A 21,545-nucleotide genomic window follows, 5' to 3' on the forward strand; every position below is an offset into this window, starting at 1 on the left:
ACTTGTCGGATTATATTCTCAGCCGTTTACTTTTCAGGTGAGATGCATGATTTATGATCTAGAATAAACTTCCAGGGAGCAGCTGATCAGTTGATGATGTAAAATTCGGCATAGACGAAGTGTAAACAGTTTGTCTGTGTTAGCACTTATAACAACAATATCACTAATACTTGGTCAATATTGAAGTCACAAAATGTAAATGATTTGTCTGTGTTAGCACTTATAATAACACTATCATTAATACTTGGTTAAATTTCAAGTCACAAAATGTAAATAGTCCGTCTGTGTTAGCATTTATAATAACACTATCACTAATACTTGGTCCATATTTAAGTCACAAAATGTAAATAGTTTGTCTGTGTTAGGACTTATAATAACAGTATCACTAATATTTGGTCAATATTCAAGTCGCAAAATGTAAATGGTCTGTGTTAGCACTTACAATAACATAATTCATTCTTGGTCAATATTCAAGTCACAAAATGTAAATAGTTGGACTGTGTTAGCACTTATTATAACACTATCATTATTACTTGGTTGATATTCAAGTCACAAAATGTAAATAGTTTGTGTTAGCACTTATAATAACAGTATCACTAATATTTGGTAAATATTCAAGTCACAAAATGTAAATAATCTGTCTGTGTTAGCATTTATAATAACAATATCAATAATATTTGGTTAATATTCAAGTCACAAAATGTAAATAGTCTGCGTTAGCACTTATAATAACAATATAATTAATTCTTGGTCAATATCCAAGTCACAAAATGTAAATAGTTGGTCTGTGTTAGCACTACTAATAACACTATCATTATTACTTGGTTAATATTAAAGTCACAAAATTTAAATAGTCCGTCTGTGTTAGTACTTATAATAACAGTATCACAAATACTTGGTCAATATTCAAGTCACACAATTTTAATAGTTTGTCTGTTTGATTGGATTGATTGATTGATTGATTGATACTTGTATTAGTAGATTGCATAGTACAGTACATATTCCGTACAATTGACCACTAAATGGTAACACCCGAATACGTTTTTCAACTTCTTTAAGTCAGGGTTCATGTTAATCAATTCATGGTACAAATATATACTATCAGCATAATACAGTCAAATATAGACTATCAGCATAATACAGTCATTACTCAAGTTAATAATCAGAGTATGTACATTTAATTATTTACATTATTTACAATCCGGGGGGTGGGGGGTGGAGGGGACTGGGGTGGGGGGTTAGTTGGGTTGCTATCAGCATACTTCAGTCATCAACAATTATATCATCTGAGAAATGGACATTGTAACAGTGTAGGTCTCACTTCGTAGGATATGTACAGCGAGCGGTGAACATAGTGAGCTCAGAAAGAATAAGAACGAGTATATACATTTGATTATTTACAATCCTGGGAAGTGGGAGGTGTTGGGGGAAGGGGTTAGGCTAGGGTTGTAGCTGCCTAAGTGTTATTCCATCGATCCATTTTCTACCGCTTATTCCCTTTGGGGTCACGGGGGGCGCTGGTGCCTATCTCAGCTACAATCGGGGGGAAGGCGAGTACACCCTGGACAAGTCGCCACCTCATCGTAGAGGTGTTATTTTAGTGCGGTTTTGAAGGAGGATATAGATGCACTTTCTTTTATACCGGTTGGGAGTGCATTCCATATTGATGTGTCACAGAAGGAGAATGAGTTAAGACCTTTGTAAGATCGGAATCTGGGTTTGACGTGTGTTAGCACTTATAATAACAATATCATTAATTCTTGGTTAATATTCAAGTCACAAAATGTAAATAGTTGGTCTGTGTTAGCACTTAAAACAACATCACTAATACTGAGTCAATATTCAAGTCACAAAACCTAAATGGACTATTGTTTGTCTATTTGGATGTTTATTTATCAGATGTTATTGTCAGAATAGTGGAGGTCCCATTGGCTCTGATGTAAGCAGACTTTTATTTGCATTTATATAATATTTAGAATGCATTAAAAGAAAAATCTATCCGTCGTCATGTCTTTTGTTACGATTGTGAACGGTAAGCAACATTCCCAAAAAAATGCAGTTTCCCTTAAAGCGGCACACAAAATGAATGAATGAATGAATTCTAAAAAAAAAAATAAAGATTTTACGCCGAGACATGGTTGTACATTTTGGCAAAGCGAAAATAAGGAAAATAGAAATGTTGGTGAATGGTGGTTCCACTGTATTAAAAAGGCTGTTACAGCCATTTTGTGATGACTGACAGCTTCTTAGGACGCGGTAATAATGGGTGTTGCATAACGACAACAGCCTCTAAGCAATGGTTTAGGTCAGATATCTTGAGTACCTCATTGTTGCAGCCGTCGTATGACAAAGATAACGAAGCAGATGCCAACGGCCATCAAGGCGGTGAGGGGGAGGTTGCGCATCTCCCTGTGGGGGCTAATTTGTTTTCAGGCTTTTCACTCCACGAAGCTTCAGCACAGGAAATAATCAAGATGGCAAAGCATGAGGATGCGGTGGCGGATCAGCTAATGACAGGTCCCCGGAGCCCGATGACATCATCTGCTTCTACTCCAAGCAACGATTACAGTACAGCGCCATCCATAGCGGTGTTTCCCGATTCACCCTCTTGCTGCACTTCCTGATGTGCCATGTGCCGCCATCTTGGTTATGTTGGAGAGCCATTAGCTGCCATGTGGATGCACTCATCTATTGTAAGATGCACTTGTCTATAGAAGGATGCACTCGTCCATTGTAGGACGCACTTGTCCATAGTAGGACGCACTCGTCCATAGTAGGACGCACTCGTCCATAGTAGGACGCACTCGACCGTAGTAGGATGCACTCGTCCGTAGTAGGATGCACACATCTGTAGTAGGATGCACACGTCTATAGTAGGTTGCACACGTCTATAGTAGGATGCACACGTCTATAGTAGGATGCACTCGTCCATAGTTGGATGCACTCGTCCATAGTAGGATGCACTCGACTGTAGTAGGATGCACTCGACCGTAGTAGGATGCACTCGTCCGTAGTAGGATGCACACATCTGTAGTAGGATGCACATATCTGTAGTAGTATGCAAACATCCGTAGTTGGATGCAAACATCCGTAGTAGGATGTACACGTCTATAGTAGGATGCACTCGTCCATAGTAGGATGCACTCGTCCATAGTAGGATGCACTCGTCCATATTAGGATGCACTTGTCCATAGTAGGATGCACTCGTCCGTAGTAGGATGCACACATCTATAGTAGGCTGCAAACATCCGTAGTAGGATGCAAACATCCGTAGTTGGATGTACTCCTCTATAGTAGGATGTACACGTCTATAGTAGGATGCATACGTCTATAGTAGGATGCACACGTCTATAGTAGGATGCACACGTCTATAGTAGGATGCACTCGTCCATAGTAGGATGCACTCGTCCATAGTAGGATGCACTCGTCCATAGTAGGATGCACACATCTGTAGTAGGATGCAAACATCCGTAGTTGGATGCAAACATCCGTAGTAGGATGCACCCCTCTATAGTAGGATGCACACGTCTATAGTAGGATGTACTAGGGCTGGGCAATATATCGATAAGGCGATATATCACGGGTTTGTCTCTGTGCGATATAGAAAATGACTATATCGTAATATTCAAATATACGTTCTCACGCAGTTGCTTTTAGCTGCGGGCATTACACTACAGGCTCTTCCCACTCCTTCTTGTGTCTCCTTCTCACAGACAGCGAGCGCACATTCTTACACACGTCACATCATACGTCACATACGTATACGCCCTCAAGGAGCAGAGAGGTAGCAGCGTGGCTAACGTTAGCTGTGATGCTAGCGGGGTGTTCCGAGGAATAATACGAGAGAAAGAAGGTGCGAATCTGGTAACAAATGAAGGAAGAATTAATTCCCAAGAAAAACAGCATCGTCTGGCGGTGGTTCGGCTTCATGCGGGAATATGTCGAATAGACAACTTTAATTTGTCATGTGTGGGGCACAAGCGTTGCTGCCAAAACTAACATCACTGCTAATGTGTAGCATCGTTTGAAAAGTCACCTGCTAATAACTTTAATAAATACAGTTTTGGTAAATTGACTTAGTTGTGATTTCCTTCTCTGTTTAAAATGAGCATATATTAATGCAGTATGAAGAAGAATATTTTAATGTAGACACATAGAATCATCATACTGTTGTGATTACGTGTATCAAGTGTTCATTCACTAAGGCAAAATAAATACATGATAAATGGGTTGTACTTGTATAGTGCTTTTCTACCTTCAAGTTACTCAAAGCGCTTTAACACTACTTCCACATTTACCCATTCACACACTACAGAGATATATATGGCCTAAAAATATTGAGATATTAAAAAAAAGGCCATATCGCCCAGCCCTAGGATGTACTCATTTAAAGTAAGACGCACTCATCTGTAGTAGGATGCAAACATTCGTAATAGGATGCAAAAATCCATAGTAGGATGCTTACATCTATAGTAGGATGCAAACATTCGTAATAGGATGCAAAAATCCATAGTAGGATGCTCACATCTATAGTAGGAGGATGCAAAAATCCATAGTAGGATGCTCACATCTATAGTAGGAGGATGCAAAAATCCATAGTACGATTCTCACATCTATAGTAGGAGGCACTCATATATAGTAGGACGCACACATCTATAGTTGGACGCACACATCTATAGTAGTACCATCTCACCTATAGTAGGACGCACACATCTATAGTAGGATGCACTAATTTTTAGTAGGATGCACACATCTATATAGTATGATGCACTCATCCATGGTAGGATGCACTCATCTATGGTAGGATGCACTCATCTATGGTAGGATGCACTCATCTATAGTAGGAAACACACATCTGTAGTAGGATGCACACACCCGTAGTAAGATGCACTCGTCTATAGTAGGATGCACTCGTCTAAGTAGGATGTCGGGCTGGGCGATAAAGTTGTCTAATCGACATCTTCCCGCTTGAAGATGTCGAATATCCCGGTGTTTTTCTGGGGAATTCATTTTTCCTTTATTCGCACCTTCTTTCTCTCGTATTACCACTCGCACGGCTTTGCTAACATCACAGCTAATGTTACCCAGTCTGCTACCTCTCTGCTCCGTGAGGGCGTATACGTTTGTGACGTATGACGTGACAGTATGTAACGTATGTAAGTTTGTGCGCTTGTTGTCTGGTAGAATGACACACAAGGAGTGGGAAGAGCCTCTAGTGTAATTCCCGCAGATAAAAGCAATTGTGTGAGAACATTTACATGAATATCACGGAGACAAACCCGCGATATATCGCGTTTATCGCTATATCGCCCATGGATGTCCTCGTCTATAGTAGGATGCACTCATCTATAGTAGGATGCAAAAATCCGTAGGATGCAAAAACTTGTAGTAGGACGCACACATCTATTGTAGAACGCGCTCACCTATAGTAGGACGCGCTCACCTATAGTAGGACGCGCTCACCTATAGTAGGACATGCTCATCTATAGTAGGACGAACACATTTATAGTTGGATGCACACATCTATAGTAGGACCCACTCACCTATAATAGGATGCACTCACCTATAGTAGGATGCACTCATCTATAGTAGGATACACACATCTATAGTAGGATGCACTCATCTATGGTAGGATCCAGTCATCCATGGTAGGATGCCCACATCCATTGTAGAATACACTCGTCCATAGTAGGATGCACACATCAGTAGTAGGACCCACTCCCTTATAGTAGTATGCACTCATCTATAGTAGGATGAACACATCCATTGTAGAATACACTCGTCCATAGTAGGATGCACACATCAGTAGTAGGACCCACTCCCTTATAGAAGTATGCACTCATCTATAGTAGGATGAACACATCTACAGTAGGATGCACTCATCTACAGTAGGATGAACACATCTACAGTAGGATGCACTCATCTACAGTAGGATGCACTCATCCATAGTAGGATGCACACATATATAGTAAGATACACTTATTTATAGTAGGATGCACTCATCTATGGTAGGATCCAGTCATCCATGGTAGGATGCCCACATCCATAGTAGAATACACTCGTCTATGGTAGGATCCAGTCATCCATGGTAGGATGCCCACATCCATAGTAGAATACACTCGTCCATAGTAGGATACACTCGTCTATAGTAGGATGCACACATTCGTAGTAGGATACACTCATCTGTAGTAGGATACACTCGTCCATAGTAGGATGCACTCGTCCATAGTAAGATGCACTCGACCATAGTAGGATGCACTCGACCATAGTAGGATGCACTCGTCCATAGTAGGATGCACTCGTCCATAGTAGGATGCACTCGACCATAGTAGGATGCACTCGACCATAGTAGGATGCACTCGTCCATAGTAGGATGCACTCGTCCATAGTAGGATGCACTCGACCATAGTAGGATGCACTCGTCCATAGTAGGATGCACTCGTCCATAGTAGGATGCACTCGTCCATAGTAGGATGCACTCGTCCATAGTAGGATGCACTCGTCCATAGTAGGATGCACTCGTCCATAGTAGGATGCACACATCTGTAGTAGGATGCAGACATTCGTAGCAGGATGCACTCATCTTAGTAGGATGCAAACATCCTTAGGAGAATACCCTCGTCTATAGTAGGATGCAAAAATCCGTAGTAGGATGCAAAAATCCATAGTAGGACGCACACATCTATAGTTGGACACACACATCTATAGTAGGACACACACATCTATAGTAGTATGCACTCATGTATAGTAGGATAAACACATCTATAGTTGGACACACATCTATAGTAGTACGCACTCACCTATAGTAGGACACACACATCCATAGTAGTATGCACTCATGTATAGTAGGATGCACACATCTATAGTTGGACACACACATCTATATTAGTACGCACTCACCTATAGTAGGACACACACATCTATAATAGTATGCACTCATCTATAGTAGTATGCACTCATGTATAGTAGGATGCAGACATTCGTAGCAAGATGCACTATCTGTAGTAGGATGCAGTCGTCTATAGTAGGATGCACTTGTCTATAATAGGATGTAAAAATCTGTAGTAGGATGCAAAAGTCTGTAGTAGGATGTAAAAATCCGTAGTAGGAAGCACACATCTATAGTAGGACGCACACATCTATAGTTGGACACACATATCTATAGAAGGACGCACTCACCTATAGTAGGACGCGCTCACCTATAGTTGGACGCGCTCACCTATAGTTGGACGCACTCACCTATAGTAGGACGCGCTCATATATAGTAGGACACACACATCTATAGTAGTATGCACTCATCTATAGTAGTATGCACTCATGAAAGAAGATTAAAGACAATGCGTCCCAGCTACAACTGGGTTATAGTAACACAGATATGACTGTATATACGGCGGATACTGCAAATATCCAATAGTTTCTCTCGTTTTGATGAAATAACATTAGAAGAATTGTTACAACGTGTAAATGGAATAAAACAAACAACATGTTTACTTGACCCACTTCCTGGGAAACTTATCAAGGAGCTTTTTGTATTATTAGGTCCATCAGTGCTAAATATTATAAACTTATCACTTTCCTCGGGCACTGTTCCCCTAGCATTCAAAAAAGCGGTTATTCATCCTCTCCTTAAAAGACCTAACCTCGATCCTGACCTCATGGTAAACTACCGACCGGTGTCTCAACTTCCCTTTATTTCGAAAATCCTCGAAAAAATTGTTGCAGAGCAGCTAAATGAACACTTAGCGTTTAACAATCTATGTGAAACCTTTCAATCCGGTTTCAGGGCAAATCACTCGACTGAGATAGCCCTCGCAAAATTGACTAATGATCTATTGCTAACGATGGACTCTGATGCGTCATCTATGTTGCTGCTCCTCGATCTTAGCGCTGCTTTCGATACCGTCGATCATAATATTTTATTAGAGCGTATCAAAACACGAATTGGTATGTCAGACTCAGCCCTGTCTTGGTTAAACTCTTATCTTACTGATAGGATGCAGTGCGTCTCCCATAACAGTGTGACCTCAGACTATGTTAAGGTAACGTGTGGAGTTCCCCAGGGTTCGGTCCTTGGCCCTGTACTCTTCAGCATCTACATGCTGCCGCTGGGTGACGTCATACGCAAATACGGTATTAGCTTTCACTGCTATGCTGATGACACCCAACTCTACATGCCCCTAAAGCTGACCAACACGCCGGACTGTAGTCAGTTGGAAGCGTGTCTTAATGAAATTAAACAATGGATGTCCGCTAACGTTTTGCAACTTAACGCCAAAAAAACGGAAATGCTGATTATCGGTCCTGCTAGACACCGACCTCTATTTAATAATACAACTTTAACATTTGACAACCAAATAATAAAACAAGGTGACTTGGTAAAAAATCTGGGTATTATCTTCGACCCAACTCTCTCCTTTGAGTCACACATTAAAAGCGTTACTAAAACGGCCTTCTTTCATCTCCGTAATATCGCAAAAATTCGCTCCATTTTGTCCACTAAAGACGCCAAGATCATTATCCATGCGTTTGTTACGTCTCGTCTCGATTACTGTAACGTATTATTTTCGGGTCTCCCCATGTCTAGCATTAAAAGATTACAGTTGGTACAAAATGCGGCTGCTAGACTTTTGACAAGAACAAGAAAGTTTGATCATATTACGCCTGTACTGGCTCACCTGCACTGGCTTCCTGTGCACTTAAGATGTGACTTTAAGGTTTTACTACTTACATATAAAATATTACACGATTTAGCTCCAGCCTATCTTGCCGATTGTATTGTACCATATGTCCCGGCAAGAAATCTGCGTTCAAAAGACTCCGGCTTATTAGTGATTCCGAGAGCCCAAAAAAAGTCTGCGGGCTATAGAGCGTTTTCCGTTCGGGCTCCAGTACTCTGGAATGCCCTCCCGGTATCTCTACGCTGCTGATCCGCCTCCGCTTGAGATGGTCTCTTGTGGACGGGACTCTCGCTGCTGTCTTGGATCCGCTTGAACTGAACTCTCGCGGCTGTGTTGGAGCCACTATGGATTGAACTTTCACCGTATCATATTAGACCCGCTCGACATCCATTGCTTTCGGTCCCCTAGAGGTGGGGGGGGTTGCCCACATCTGAGGTCCTCTCCAAGGTTTCTCCTAGTCAGCATTGTCACTGGCGTCCCACTGGATGTGAATTCTCCCTGCCCACTGGGTGTGAGTTTTCCTTGCCCTTTTGTGGGTTCTTCCGAGGATATTGTAGTCGTAATGATTTGTGCAGTCCTTTGAGACATTTGTGATTTGGGGCTATATAAATAAACATTGATTGATTGATGTATAGTAGGATGCACACATCTGTAGTATAATGCACTCGTCTATAGTAGGATGTAGGGCTGGGCGATAGGGCTTTTTTAAAATATTTCGAGATTGCCTTAGCCTTGAATTAACACTTGATACATATAATCACAGCAGTATTATGATTCTATGTGTCTACAAACTGTACATTAAAACAATCTTCTTCATACTGCATTAATATATGCTCATTTTAAACTTTCATGCAGAGAAGGAAATCACAACTAAGTCAATTGACTGTATTTATTAAAGTTATTAGCAGGTTAATTTTCAAATGATGCTACATATTAGCAGTAATTTGGTAGCAACGCTTGTGCCCCACACTTGACAAATTAAAGTTGTTTATTCGACAACTTCCCGCTTAAAGCCGAACCACCGCCAGACGATAGACCCCCTGCTTTTTTTCGTGGGAATACATTTTTTCCTTCATTCGCACCTTCTTTCTCTCGTATTACCACTCGCACGGCTTCGTTATCCAGTCTGCTACCTCTCTGCTCCTTAAGGGCGTATACGTATGTGACGTAAAGCCGCTGTTTTTCTGGGGGATTAATTTTTCCTTCATTCGCACCTTCTTTCTCTCGTATTACCACTCGCACGGCTTTGCTAACATCACAGCTAATGTTACCCAGTCTGCTACCTCTCTTCTCCGTGAGGGCGTATACATTTGTGACGTATGACGTGACAGTATGTGACGTATGTAAGTTTGTGCGCTTGCTGTCTGTGAGAAGGAGATACAAGAAAGAGTGGGAAGAGCCTGTAGTGTAATGCCCGCAGTTAAAAGCAACTGCGTGACAACATATACTGGAATATCACGATATAGTCATTTTCTATATCGCACTGAGACAAACCTGCGATATATCGCCTTTATCGATATATCGCCCAGTCCTAGCAGGATGTACTCGTCTACAGTAGGATGCAAAAATTTGTAGTAAGATGCACACTTCCATAGTAGGACGCGCTCATCTATAGTAGGACGCACACATCTATGGTTGGACGCACACATCTATAGTAGGACGCACACATCTGGAGTATGATGCACTCATTTATAGTAAGATGCACTCATCTATAGTAGTATGCACTCATCTATAGTAGGATGCACTCATCTGTAGTAGGATGCACTCATCAGTAGTAGGATGCACTCATCAGCAGTAGGATGCACTCATCAGCAGTAGGATGCACACATCTGTAGTAGGATGCACACATCTGTAGTAGGATGCACACATCTGTAGTAAGATGCACTCATCTGTAGTAGGATGCCCACATCTGTGGTAGGATGCCCACATCCGTGGTAGGATGCCCACATCCGTGGTAGGATGCCCACATCCGTGGTAGGATGCCCACATCTGTAGTAAGATGCACACATCTGTAGTATGATGCAAACATCTGTAGTATGATGCAAACATCTATATTAAGATGTACTCATCTATAGTAAGATGCACTCATCTATAGTAGGATGGGCACATCTATAGTAGGATGCACACATCAGTGGGAGGATGCCCACATCCGTAGTAGGATGCACACATCTGCAAGAGTTTAGATAAAAGAGGGTGTTTCATAAACAAAAGGCTGCTGTCCGAGGGAAAGCACAACATAGTGGCACAAATATGTTAGAAAAAGAAGTCCAGTGATGTAAATCTCAGTGACAACGCTGCACAGAGGGCAGCCTCTGAAAATGACAGTGAACAGAGTGGAGCCGACGGAGCAGTAAAAGACGGTGACAAAGCGAAATGTCTTATCTAATGTCATACATGAATCGTCTTCCATGAAGCAGCCCCCAGTTCATACGCCGAATGGATCAATGAGATAATTGCCGTCCACACATTGATTTATGGCGGCGATATTGCAGGCAAGCGCAGGCCTGAAGTGGCGAAGATAACATGGACAATGTGCATCCTTCAAAGGCCGTAGAAGGTAAACATAACCGTGGCACAAAGCGTTAGGTCACTCACGTGTGGCGGGGCATGACCCGTGTGCGTCACATTCGCAGCTTTTCTTTTAAAACACATTCATATAGAAAACAAAGCAGTGGGCCTTAGTCCTTCAATTATATGCCAAGCTGTGCTTCCTCCAAGTTGGTAAACAAAGCCAGGGGCCATCAGACTTTACGACTTTATAAATGTGCTATAAAAACACTATGAAAAGTTTGGATATTAAACTGCACTTTTATTGTGTTGTGGTGATCATTCACAATCCCTATGTAAGACAAGAACACATATTTCTTCTTTTTTTGCATTTTAATGTGTAATACAGGGCAGGTAGCAGGTGGCTAACAGTGCAGATAATGGTAGTCATATATCTGTTGACCCATAAAGCCCTCTTGAAAATATCCACAACCTGTCAACTATAGTCCATTTACCGTATTTTTCAGACTATAAATAAACAAACATAAAAAAGTTGACTCAAATAACACAAAGCTGCCATATTGGTCGATAAATAATAATGGATCGAAATCAATGTTATGAATTATTGACCTATAGAAGGCTCCAATTACTTCACATCAAATATTACACTCGGAGAAGGATTTGGGGGCGAAATATTGCAAATTTTGTGTTTTCCATATAAAAACAACAGATCGAACATAAATCAAATGAAAACAAAATATTTTTAAAAAATTATAAAAATGTATAATCGACAAATAGATCTGAAGTTGATCTAGAGACTTAAGTGTTAAACGTATAAAAAACTATGTATGACTTATTTTCAACACTTTTAATCCCCAAGAATTTTAGTAAGAATTTTTTTTTTCTGAACGGTCATTACTGGAAAATAATAATGAATGTTGTTATGGATATTTGACCTGTTTAGGGCTCCAATTAATTCACATTATATATTCCATGGACATTTTTTTTTTAAATATTGCATTATTTGTGTTTTTGCTGTAAACAGGGTTTTCTTTGACAAAAAGGGCATAAAAACACATAAAAAAAATAATAAAACTTATAATTTACGGATAGATCTAAAGTTGATCCAGAGACTTAAGCGTTGAAATGAAATGAAAAAACTTTAAAGATAACAATTTTATGAATGGAACCAAAATGTGCTATAAAAAGTGTCTTCGTTGGTGTGGCTCGTTTCAAGCCTAGATCCAAGTTGCACTGCACTCGCCTTCAGCCGTGACCAAGGTTAGCATGGGTCCAAAGCCGAGGAGAACGGTTAGTCCCCCTGACGACGTGGAAGAAATTAAGAAATCTCTTGTGTTCTTGCCGGCTCAGATCGCAACAATTGCTGACCAGCAAAAGAAAATGGTGGATCTGATGGGTGACATTCAGTCACTCAAAAGACTGAACATGGAGAAAGACAAAGTTATAAAAGTTTTGGAATGTCGCGTGGCCGACTTGGAGCAGTACTCCCACATGAAAAACGTGATCGTCAGCGTACTGAAGACCAAACATCGGTCTTACGCCAGTGTGAACTCCCTCCCTCCCACTGGGCGGGAGGGAGTTCAATCGGAGTCGGAGGCAGAATTGCTGAAGCAGCCGGTGGTCGGTTTTTTGGCGAGCAGGAAGATCTCCGTGGACGAGAGCGACATTGAAGCCTGTCACACCCTGCCTACGAGAACCAAAGGAGCGACACCAGCGATTATTATTCGCTTCACCAACAGAAAGTACATGATCACGATCCTAAAACAGGGTTACAAATTAAAAGGAACGGAGGTGTACATTAACGGACACCTCACCAAATGGAATGGTGAGATCGCCAGGCAGGCACGAATCCTGAGGAAGCAAAGAAAAATTCAGTCCACATGGACTGCCAGCTGTATAGTGTTTATCAAGCTGAATGGCACGACCCCAGAAGAGGAGAAAGGTCATGGTCATCAACGACATCAGTGATTTGGACAAATTCGATGTCTGAGGAACTATCTGCGACAGGTAGGACCCCGGTGTCTACTCATGGACACTTTTCACACACACATAATGACTGTCACTCATTGTTTCCCTTTTTAATTATTTAGCTTTTTTTATTATTTTGTTTTTTGCTGCAGTTGCAAATGTCAAGCCTATGAACTAGTTTGGCGTTGTTATATATGTCTACCTGTACGGCTGTTTATGCCTCAAAGCAAGCCTACACTACTGTGTTTCAGGGTCAATTGTAAAAAGCAAAATAAATCATCAATCGCTCTCTCTCTTCATCATGGTTTCATACAATCTTAAACTACCCAGCAAAGGCCTACGGATAGCTGACTTGAATATCTGTAGCTTAAGAAATAAAATCCCTGATTTATGTATTATAATGCAGTCTAATGATATACACATTATGGCAATATCTCAAACCCATCTTGACTCCTCTTTTGAGGATGTTGAATTAGCTGTAGATGGATACACAATTTTTAGGAAGGATAGAACAAGATATGGTGGAGGTGTAGCTGTGTATGTGCAGAGTCACATTCCTGTAAAAGTAAGACATGATTTAATGTTGGCTGATATTGAGGCCCTGTGGATCCAGGTTCACCTGCCGCAGACCAAACCCATACTGGTTGGGTGCTGCTTTAGACCATGGTTGGTACTGTCCTGATTGACATTAGTGCGGCATTCGATGTCGTAGATCACAATATAATGATCTCGACACTGAGAAAATATGGTTTTAATAGTATGTCACTTTCTTGAATATTAAGCTATCTATCAGGAAGATCACAGAGAGTGTTTTCATGGTAGCCTATCTGAACGCAAGTACAATTACTGCGGCGTGCCTTAAGGAAGCTGCTTAGGTCCTTTGCTGTTTATTATTTTTACTAATGATCTTCCCTGTGTCACAACAAACACCAATATGGTTATGTATGCAGATGACACAACTCTATACAGTACTGCCTCTACCTTAATTGACCTAGAAAATAACTCAAATCAGAACCTGGAGAGAGTGTCAGGCTGGGTAAATGATAGTTAACTTGTTGTGAATATTGACAAAATAAAAAGCATTCTTTTTGGATACAGGCATATGTTTGTTGAAAAAATTGTTGCAGAGCAGCTAAATGAACACTTAGCGTTTAACAGTCTATGTGAAACCTTTCAATCCGGTTTCAGGGCAAATCACTCGAATGAGACAGCCCTCGCAAAATTGACTAATGATCTATTGCTAACGATGGACTCTGATGCGTCACCTATGTTGCTGCTCCTCGATCTTAGCGCTGCTTTCGATACCGTCGATCATAATATTTTATTAGAACGTATCAAAACACGAATTGGTATGTCAGACTCAGCCCTGTCTTGGTTTAACTCTTATCTTACTGATAGGATGCAGTGCGTCTCCCATAACAGTATGACCTCGGACTATGTTAAGGTAACGTGTGGAGTTCCCCGGGGTTCGGTCCTTGGCCCTGTACTCTTCAGCATCTACATGCTGCCGCTGGGTGACGTCATACGCAAATACGGTATTAGCTTTCACTGTTATGCTGATGACACCCAACTCTACATGCCCCTAAAGCTGACCAACACGCCGGACTGTAGTCAGTTGGAGGCGTGTCTTAATGAAATTAAACAATGGATGTCCGCTAACTTTTTGCAACTTAACGCCAAAAAAACGGAAATGCTGATTATCGGTCCTGCTAGACACCGACCTTTATTTAATAATACAACTTTAACATTTGACAACCAAATAATAAAACAAGGTGACTCGGTAAAAAATCTGGGCATTATCTTCGACCCAACTCTCTCCTTTGAGTCACACATTAAAAGCGTTACTAAAACAGCCTTCTTTCATCACCGTAATATCGCAAAAACTCGCTCTATTTTGTCCACTAAAGACGCCGAGCTCATTATCCATGCGTTTGTTACGTCTCGTCTCGATTACTGTAACGTATTATTTTCAGGTCTCCCCATGTCTAGCATTAAAAGATTACAGTTGGTACAAAATGCTGCTGCTAGACTTTTGACAAGAACAAGAAAGTTTGATCAGATTACGCCTGCACTGGCTCACCTGCACTGGCTTCCTGTGCACTTAAGATGTGACTTTAAGGTTTTACTACTTACGTATAAAATACTACACGGTCTAGCTCCAGCTTATATGGCGATTGTATTGTACCATATGTCCCGGCAAGAAATCTGCGTTCAAAAGACTCCGGCTTATTAGTGATTCCTAGAGCCCAAAAAAAGTCTGCGGGCTATAGAGCGTTTTCCGTTCGGGCTCCTGTACTCCGGAATGCCCTCCCGGTAACAGTTCGAGATGCTACCTCAGTAGAAGCATATGTCTCACCTTAAAACTCATCTGTATACTCTAGCCTTTAAATAGACCTCCTTTTTAGACCAGTTGATCTGCCGCTTCTTTTCTTTCTCCTATGTCCCCCTCTCCCTTGTGGAGGGGGTCCGGTCCGATGACCATGGATGAAGTACTGGCTGTCCAGAGTCGAGACCCAGGATGGACCGCTCGTCGGGATCCAGGATGGACCACTCGCCTGTGTATCGGTTGGGGACATCTCTACGCTGTTGATCCGCCTCCGCTTGAGATGGTTTCCTGTGGATGGGACTCCCGCTGCTGTCTTGGATCCGCTTGAACTGAACACTCGCGGCTGTGTTGGAGCCACTATGGATTGAACTTTCACAGTATCATGTTAGACCCGCTCGACATCCATTGCTTTCGGTCCCCTAGAGGGGGGGGGGGGGGGGGGGGGGGTTGCCCACATCTGAGGTCCTCTCCAAGGTTTCTCCTAGTCAGCATTGTCACTGGCGTCCCACTGGATGTGAATTCTCCCTGCCCACTGGGTGTGAGTTTTCCTTGCCCTTTTGTGGGTTCTTCCGAGGATGTTGTAGTCGTAATGATTTGTGCAGTCCTTTGAGACATTTGTGATTTGGGGCTATATAAATAAACTTTGATTGATTGATTGACCCTCAGCTTCACATTTCAATGTCAGATATACCTATTCTGCAGGTCAAAAAAGCAAAACTGCTTGGTGTGCTATTAGACACGGTCATGGTCCGATCATGTTGATAGTATTTTAATGAAAATGAGAAGAGGTTTAGCCATGGTCAGGAAGTGCTCCACCTTCTTGACATCCTCAACAATGGGTCAAGTCATACAGTTCTTGGTTTTCTGTCATCTTCATACTGTCCTATAATATGGTCCGCTACGACAAAGTCTAACCTGAACAAACTGCAACTTGTTCAGAACAGAGCAGCTAGACTGGGACTAAAGTGTTCTTTACGCACTAATATTTCATTTATGCATTCACGACTGTCCTGGTTGTCTGTTGAACAAAAGATTCATTGTAGTCTCCTTATGTTCTTTAGAACTATCATTTTAGATCAGTCACCAGATTACTTTTACAAACAGTTTTTAAAATCAACTAACACACATACTTATGACACTAGGAATGCCAGCAATGCCTATTTGGCACTACCTGCTCCCAGGAACAATCTCCTCAAACATACAGTCATGTATAATGTATATCATTCTGGAATGGGTTGCCATCTCACATTAAAAAGGAAATTGTCATTCAAGACAGCTTTGAAGATACACCAATTGCAGCTGGCCACATGACGTAATTTTTTAATACTGGTTTTAACTAGCTTTTTATCTTATGTTGTATTTCTCCATTGTATAATGTTCGGTAATGCATGCATTCATTGTATTTTAATTTTGTATGCTCCTATACGGACCCCAGGAAGACTAGCAGTCGCCCTGGCGTCAGCTAATGGGGATCCATTCAACAAACAATAAACATCTTCTTTTGCATTTTAATGTGTAATAAATGGCAAGTAGCAGGTGGCTAACAGTAGAGCTAATGGGAGTCATATATCTGTTGACCAATAAAACCTTCTTGAAAACATCCACAACCTGTCAACAATAGTCCATTTACCGTATTTTTCGGACTGTAAGGCGCACCTAAGAACCTTTCATTTTCTCAAACGTCGACAGTGCGCCTAATGTACAGAATAATTTTGGTTGTGCTTACCAACCTCGAAGCAATTTCATTTGGTACATGATGAAATGATAAGTGTGCCCTGTAGATGGCAGTCACACATAAGAGATACATGTAGACTGCAATATGATGCCAGTCACACATAAGAGATACGTGTAGACTGCAATATGACGGCAGTCACACATAAGAGATACGTGTAGTCTGCAATATGATGGCAGTCACACATAAGAGATATGTATAGACTGCAATATGACTCAAGTAAATAACATCAAAATGTTTTATCTTTCATTGAAAATATAGAACATTAGACACAGCTCTCAAGAATCGATTAAGATGTTTTAGTAGAACTTTGGTAAGCTATGAAGACGCACCGCTTGATGGAGCGTACTGTGCTTCAACAAAGGAGTATTATCATACAGTATATTATAACAATACTATACAAAATAAGATTTTCTTACCTTCTTGTACCTGCTGATCTGCATTTAGTATCTGCATAAGTCCTGAAAATGTGCGCGAGTCTGCCATTGTAGTCCTTGCCGACTACGTAGTAGATAATCTTCTTTTTCTCCATCTTCTTGTTCTGTGACATTCATCCTCCACTGTTGCCATTTATAATACAAAGTAGTGTAAAGTTCTGACTAATATCTGTCAGTAAACTCGCCATGAAAGCACTAAAACATACCGGTGTATTCAGTCTACATAATTCACCTAAGGAACTTTAGTTATTAAAAAGTTCCGGTTGGACAGTTTTTCACGGGACACATTTCGGGTGTTGTTGTTGCACTAGTGAGCCACGGATGAGGAGATGCTGCTCTGCTATTGATTGAAGTAAAGTGTGAATGTCATTAAAACAGTTAGCTCCATCTTTGGACACTTCTTCCACTACCGTCCTTGCACGCTACACCGCTACAACAAAGATGATCAGAAGAGGATGTCGAAAGTGAGCTCCGTAAATAAGACCGGTCCACCCTATGGTCTGGAAAATACGGTACATCTCCTGACCTCGACAAAATCCACACCTAACTGTCATCATTGTGCTATAGAACATGGAGAATGCACAAAAAGCGATTTGTATTACTGATGCTCATATTTACTGGGGCTTGTGAATTCAACCTCGCTTGCATAACTGTCATTAGTGTGTTACAAGAAAAGGTGTTTACTAGGTGTGTAACGGTACATGTATTTGTATTGAACCGTTTCGGTACGGGGGTTTCGGTCCGGTTCAGAGGTGTATCGAACAAGTTTGCAAGCTAAAGTCTTAACAAGTTGCTCTGCTTTCTGCCTCTGTGTGAGCACCCATCATTGTCCCGCCCACACAACCAACTGATTGGTTACATACAAAGCCAATCAGCAGTGCGTATTCAGAGCGATGTAGTCAAGGCTTCAGCGTCAAACAGATATGTGTTTAGCAGCGTACAGTGTACTCTCCCCAAATTTTCAAAAACACCTCCCAGCCACAACTACTACTAGCATCACTATGAGCCCGTTCACCTTCTAGAATAGGGGTGTCAAACTCAAATGCAGAGTGGGCCAGAATTTAAAACTGAACAAAGCCGAGGGCTAAGGTTGGACAAATTAATGTTTTAATAGGGACCCAGGTTTTGCATTGAATATTGAACAAGCATGGCTCATATAACTTTATAGTGACATGCAAAATGGAATTTCAAATAATAATAATAATAATTACAAACATATCCATGGCATATCAAATAAAATTTAAATAAACATGTAATGCCTCTTTTCAATTTGCTGCCTTCTAAGGTAAATATCAAAATAAACTTTTTCCACAGGCTACTAATACATTTGAAAATAAGATAACAATAATGAATGAATCAAACATTCAAGCCTTGAAGTGGCAAGAGAAAGTGCATGAATAAAACGCTAATTATTGCTCAGTTTGCTACACTGATTTGCTTTAACACCGAATATGGAACAAGCAATGCTTACATAACTTAATAGTGCAAAATCAACTTTCAAAAAACAAACGAAAAAACATCAATGGTATATTAAATCAAATTTGAATAAAGAAATGAATGCCTCTTTTGTCTTTGGAGCCTCTTGAAGTAAACATCAACATTAACTTTTTCCACAGGCTAATAAATTTGAAAATAAAATAACAATGAGGTGGGCAAGGTTGGGGGTGCGGGGTTTGGTGGTAGCGGGTGGGTGTATATTGTAGCGTCCCGGAAGAGTTAGTGCAGCAAGGTGTTCTGGGTATTTGTTCTGTCGTGTTCTCCCGAAATGTGTTTGTCATTCTTGTTTGGTGTGGGTTCACAGTGTGGGGCATATTTGTAACAGTGTTAAAGTTGTTTATACGGCCACCTTCAGGGTGACCTGTATGGCTATTGACCAAGTGTGCCTTGCATTCACTTGTGTGTGTGTGTGTGCTCAACCCGCATATCTTATGTGACTTAGCCGGCACGCTGTTTGTATGGAGGAAAAAGCGGACGTGATGACAGGTTGTAGAGGATGTTAAAGGCAGTGCCTAGAAGGCACGCCCCCAATATTGTTGTCCGGGTGGAAATTGGGAGAAATTAGAGAGAATGGTTTCCCAAGGAGGGGGACTGTAGTTCGGGAGTGTAGTTCGGGAGTCTCCTGGGAAAATCGGGATGGTTGGCAAATATGAGTATTAGCTTTGAATGCAGTGTTACAGTGGCACCACCGCTGTATAATACCGGCAGGCCAGCTCTAATGTTAATTTGATATTGCCTCAAGGGCCAAATTGAATTACACGGCGGGCCATGTTTGGCCCGCGAGCCAGCGTTTGACACCCATGTTCTAGAAACTTAAACTGCAGCTCAGCTCACTCGCAGTTCTGGCTTGATGTGAAGGCTAATTAGCTTTCAACTTAACGTAAGCTCATTTTGCTGTGTGCGTGCATGTGTGTGTGTGTGTGTGTGTGTGTGTGTGTGTGAGTGTGTGAGTGTGTGAGTGTGTGAGTGTGTGAGTGTGTGAGTGTGTTAGGGGCAGCAAAGGCTTGTCTGTCTGTTATTTCACATGAACTAACATGAACTCCATGGTGTTCAAGGATAAATAGTCTCTCCTATTGTACTATTTTTTCAGCTATAGTTATATTAATCATTAGTAATGTTGCAGCCTAGTTTTGAATGGCAGGGTCCCTGCTATCACATGTTGACAAAAATATAACATTTACATAATAAAAGTCAACTACAGGCTTCCCAAATGCTGTAATAAATTAAGAATGATGAGTTGACTTGAAACTGTTTAATGTTCCACTTTTTATATGTACAAGAAAAGTTTTGTCATTTTATTTAATCAAAGCAACAACTTGAGGCAGTTTAATGTGGATTAACGTGGGGAGAATTATTATAGTGTTCCCAATGTTAGAAGGTTAAAGCCATTGATTACAAATTTAGTAAATAAAGAACCAAAAAATGTATATTTTGTTGTTTTCTTACTGTACCAAAAATGAACCGAACCGTGACCTCTAAACCGAGGTACGTACCGAACCCAAATTTTTGTGTACAGTTACACCCCTAGTGTTTACGTCACTTCCTTTTACGACCTAGCCTTGTGACATCATGTTCTGTGATGTTTGAATGTTCTGTATAACAAAATAGCGTACTAAGGAGTAAAAGGGAACAATAATATAAACATGAGTTAAAAAAGAAAAGCATTCACTCCTCTGTCATTGCAATGACTCAGGGGCGCCACTGAGTCTCATCGTTAAAGGTTTTGTTTGATATACTGTACTTTGAATGTCTTTTGTAAACAAGTCACTTACCGTAACTTAAAAATAAATACATATATAGCTGCAGCTTTAACTACTATGATATTATTTATATTATATTACTTGTACAATATCACTACTATTACATTGCATACGTTATGTGTACAATATTACCACAATGCACTTGTTACAGGTTGCTGAGTCTGCATTAATTCAGCACTTAAGTGAAGCAGAGATGTTCACTTTGGTTCTCACCGTTTGCGAGTCTTCAGTGCCCATCCCTAGTCACCGTAAGTCAAAGAAAAAGCCAAACTCACAATTCATCTGTGCATTCTGAGGTCTCACGAGACAATAGTTCAAGTTTTGTGGGAGTTCTGGGAACTTTTTAGATTGAATCCTATAACCTCAGGAACATTTGTGGTTCCACTGCATGCTAACTTCAAGAAAAAAAGTGCTTCTCTTTCAAAATTGTGCTAATCTGCCTCATGGCGTCTGTAATCCGACAAAGCAATAGAAAGTCTACGGTCCATTTGGTCTGCGGCAGCATTGAAATGGTCCTTCCCAGCATCATTTCAGCACCATGGAGAGAGACCTAGTTCATTCTTCCTCCTCAGAGGCATCCTATAACATCTGCTTCTCAAACGACAGCCATCATTTACTCCTTTGTACAGTTCGCACACA

At 41.0% G+C, this 21,545-nt stretch overlaps 1 protein-coding gene across 12 annotated transcripts in view; it reads right to left on the reverse strand.

Moving 5' to 3' along the window:
• Positions 1-21,545, reverse strand: part of LOC133556297 (potassium channel subfamily T member 1-like) — a 320,711-nt gene that overhangs the window by 257,753 nt on the left and 41,413 nt on the right. The window lies entirely within an intron of this gene.

This window comes from Nerophis ophidion, linkage group LG07, assembly GCF_033978795.1.
Source record: "Nerophis ophidion isolate RoL-2023_Sa linkage group LG07, RoL_Noph_v1.0, whole genome shotgun sequence".
NCBI lineage: Eukaryota > Metazoa > Chordata > Actinopteri > Syngnathiformes > Syngnathidae > Nerophis > Nerophis ophidion.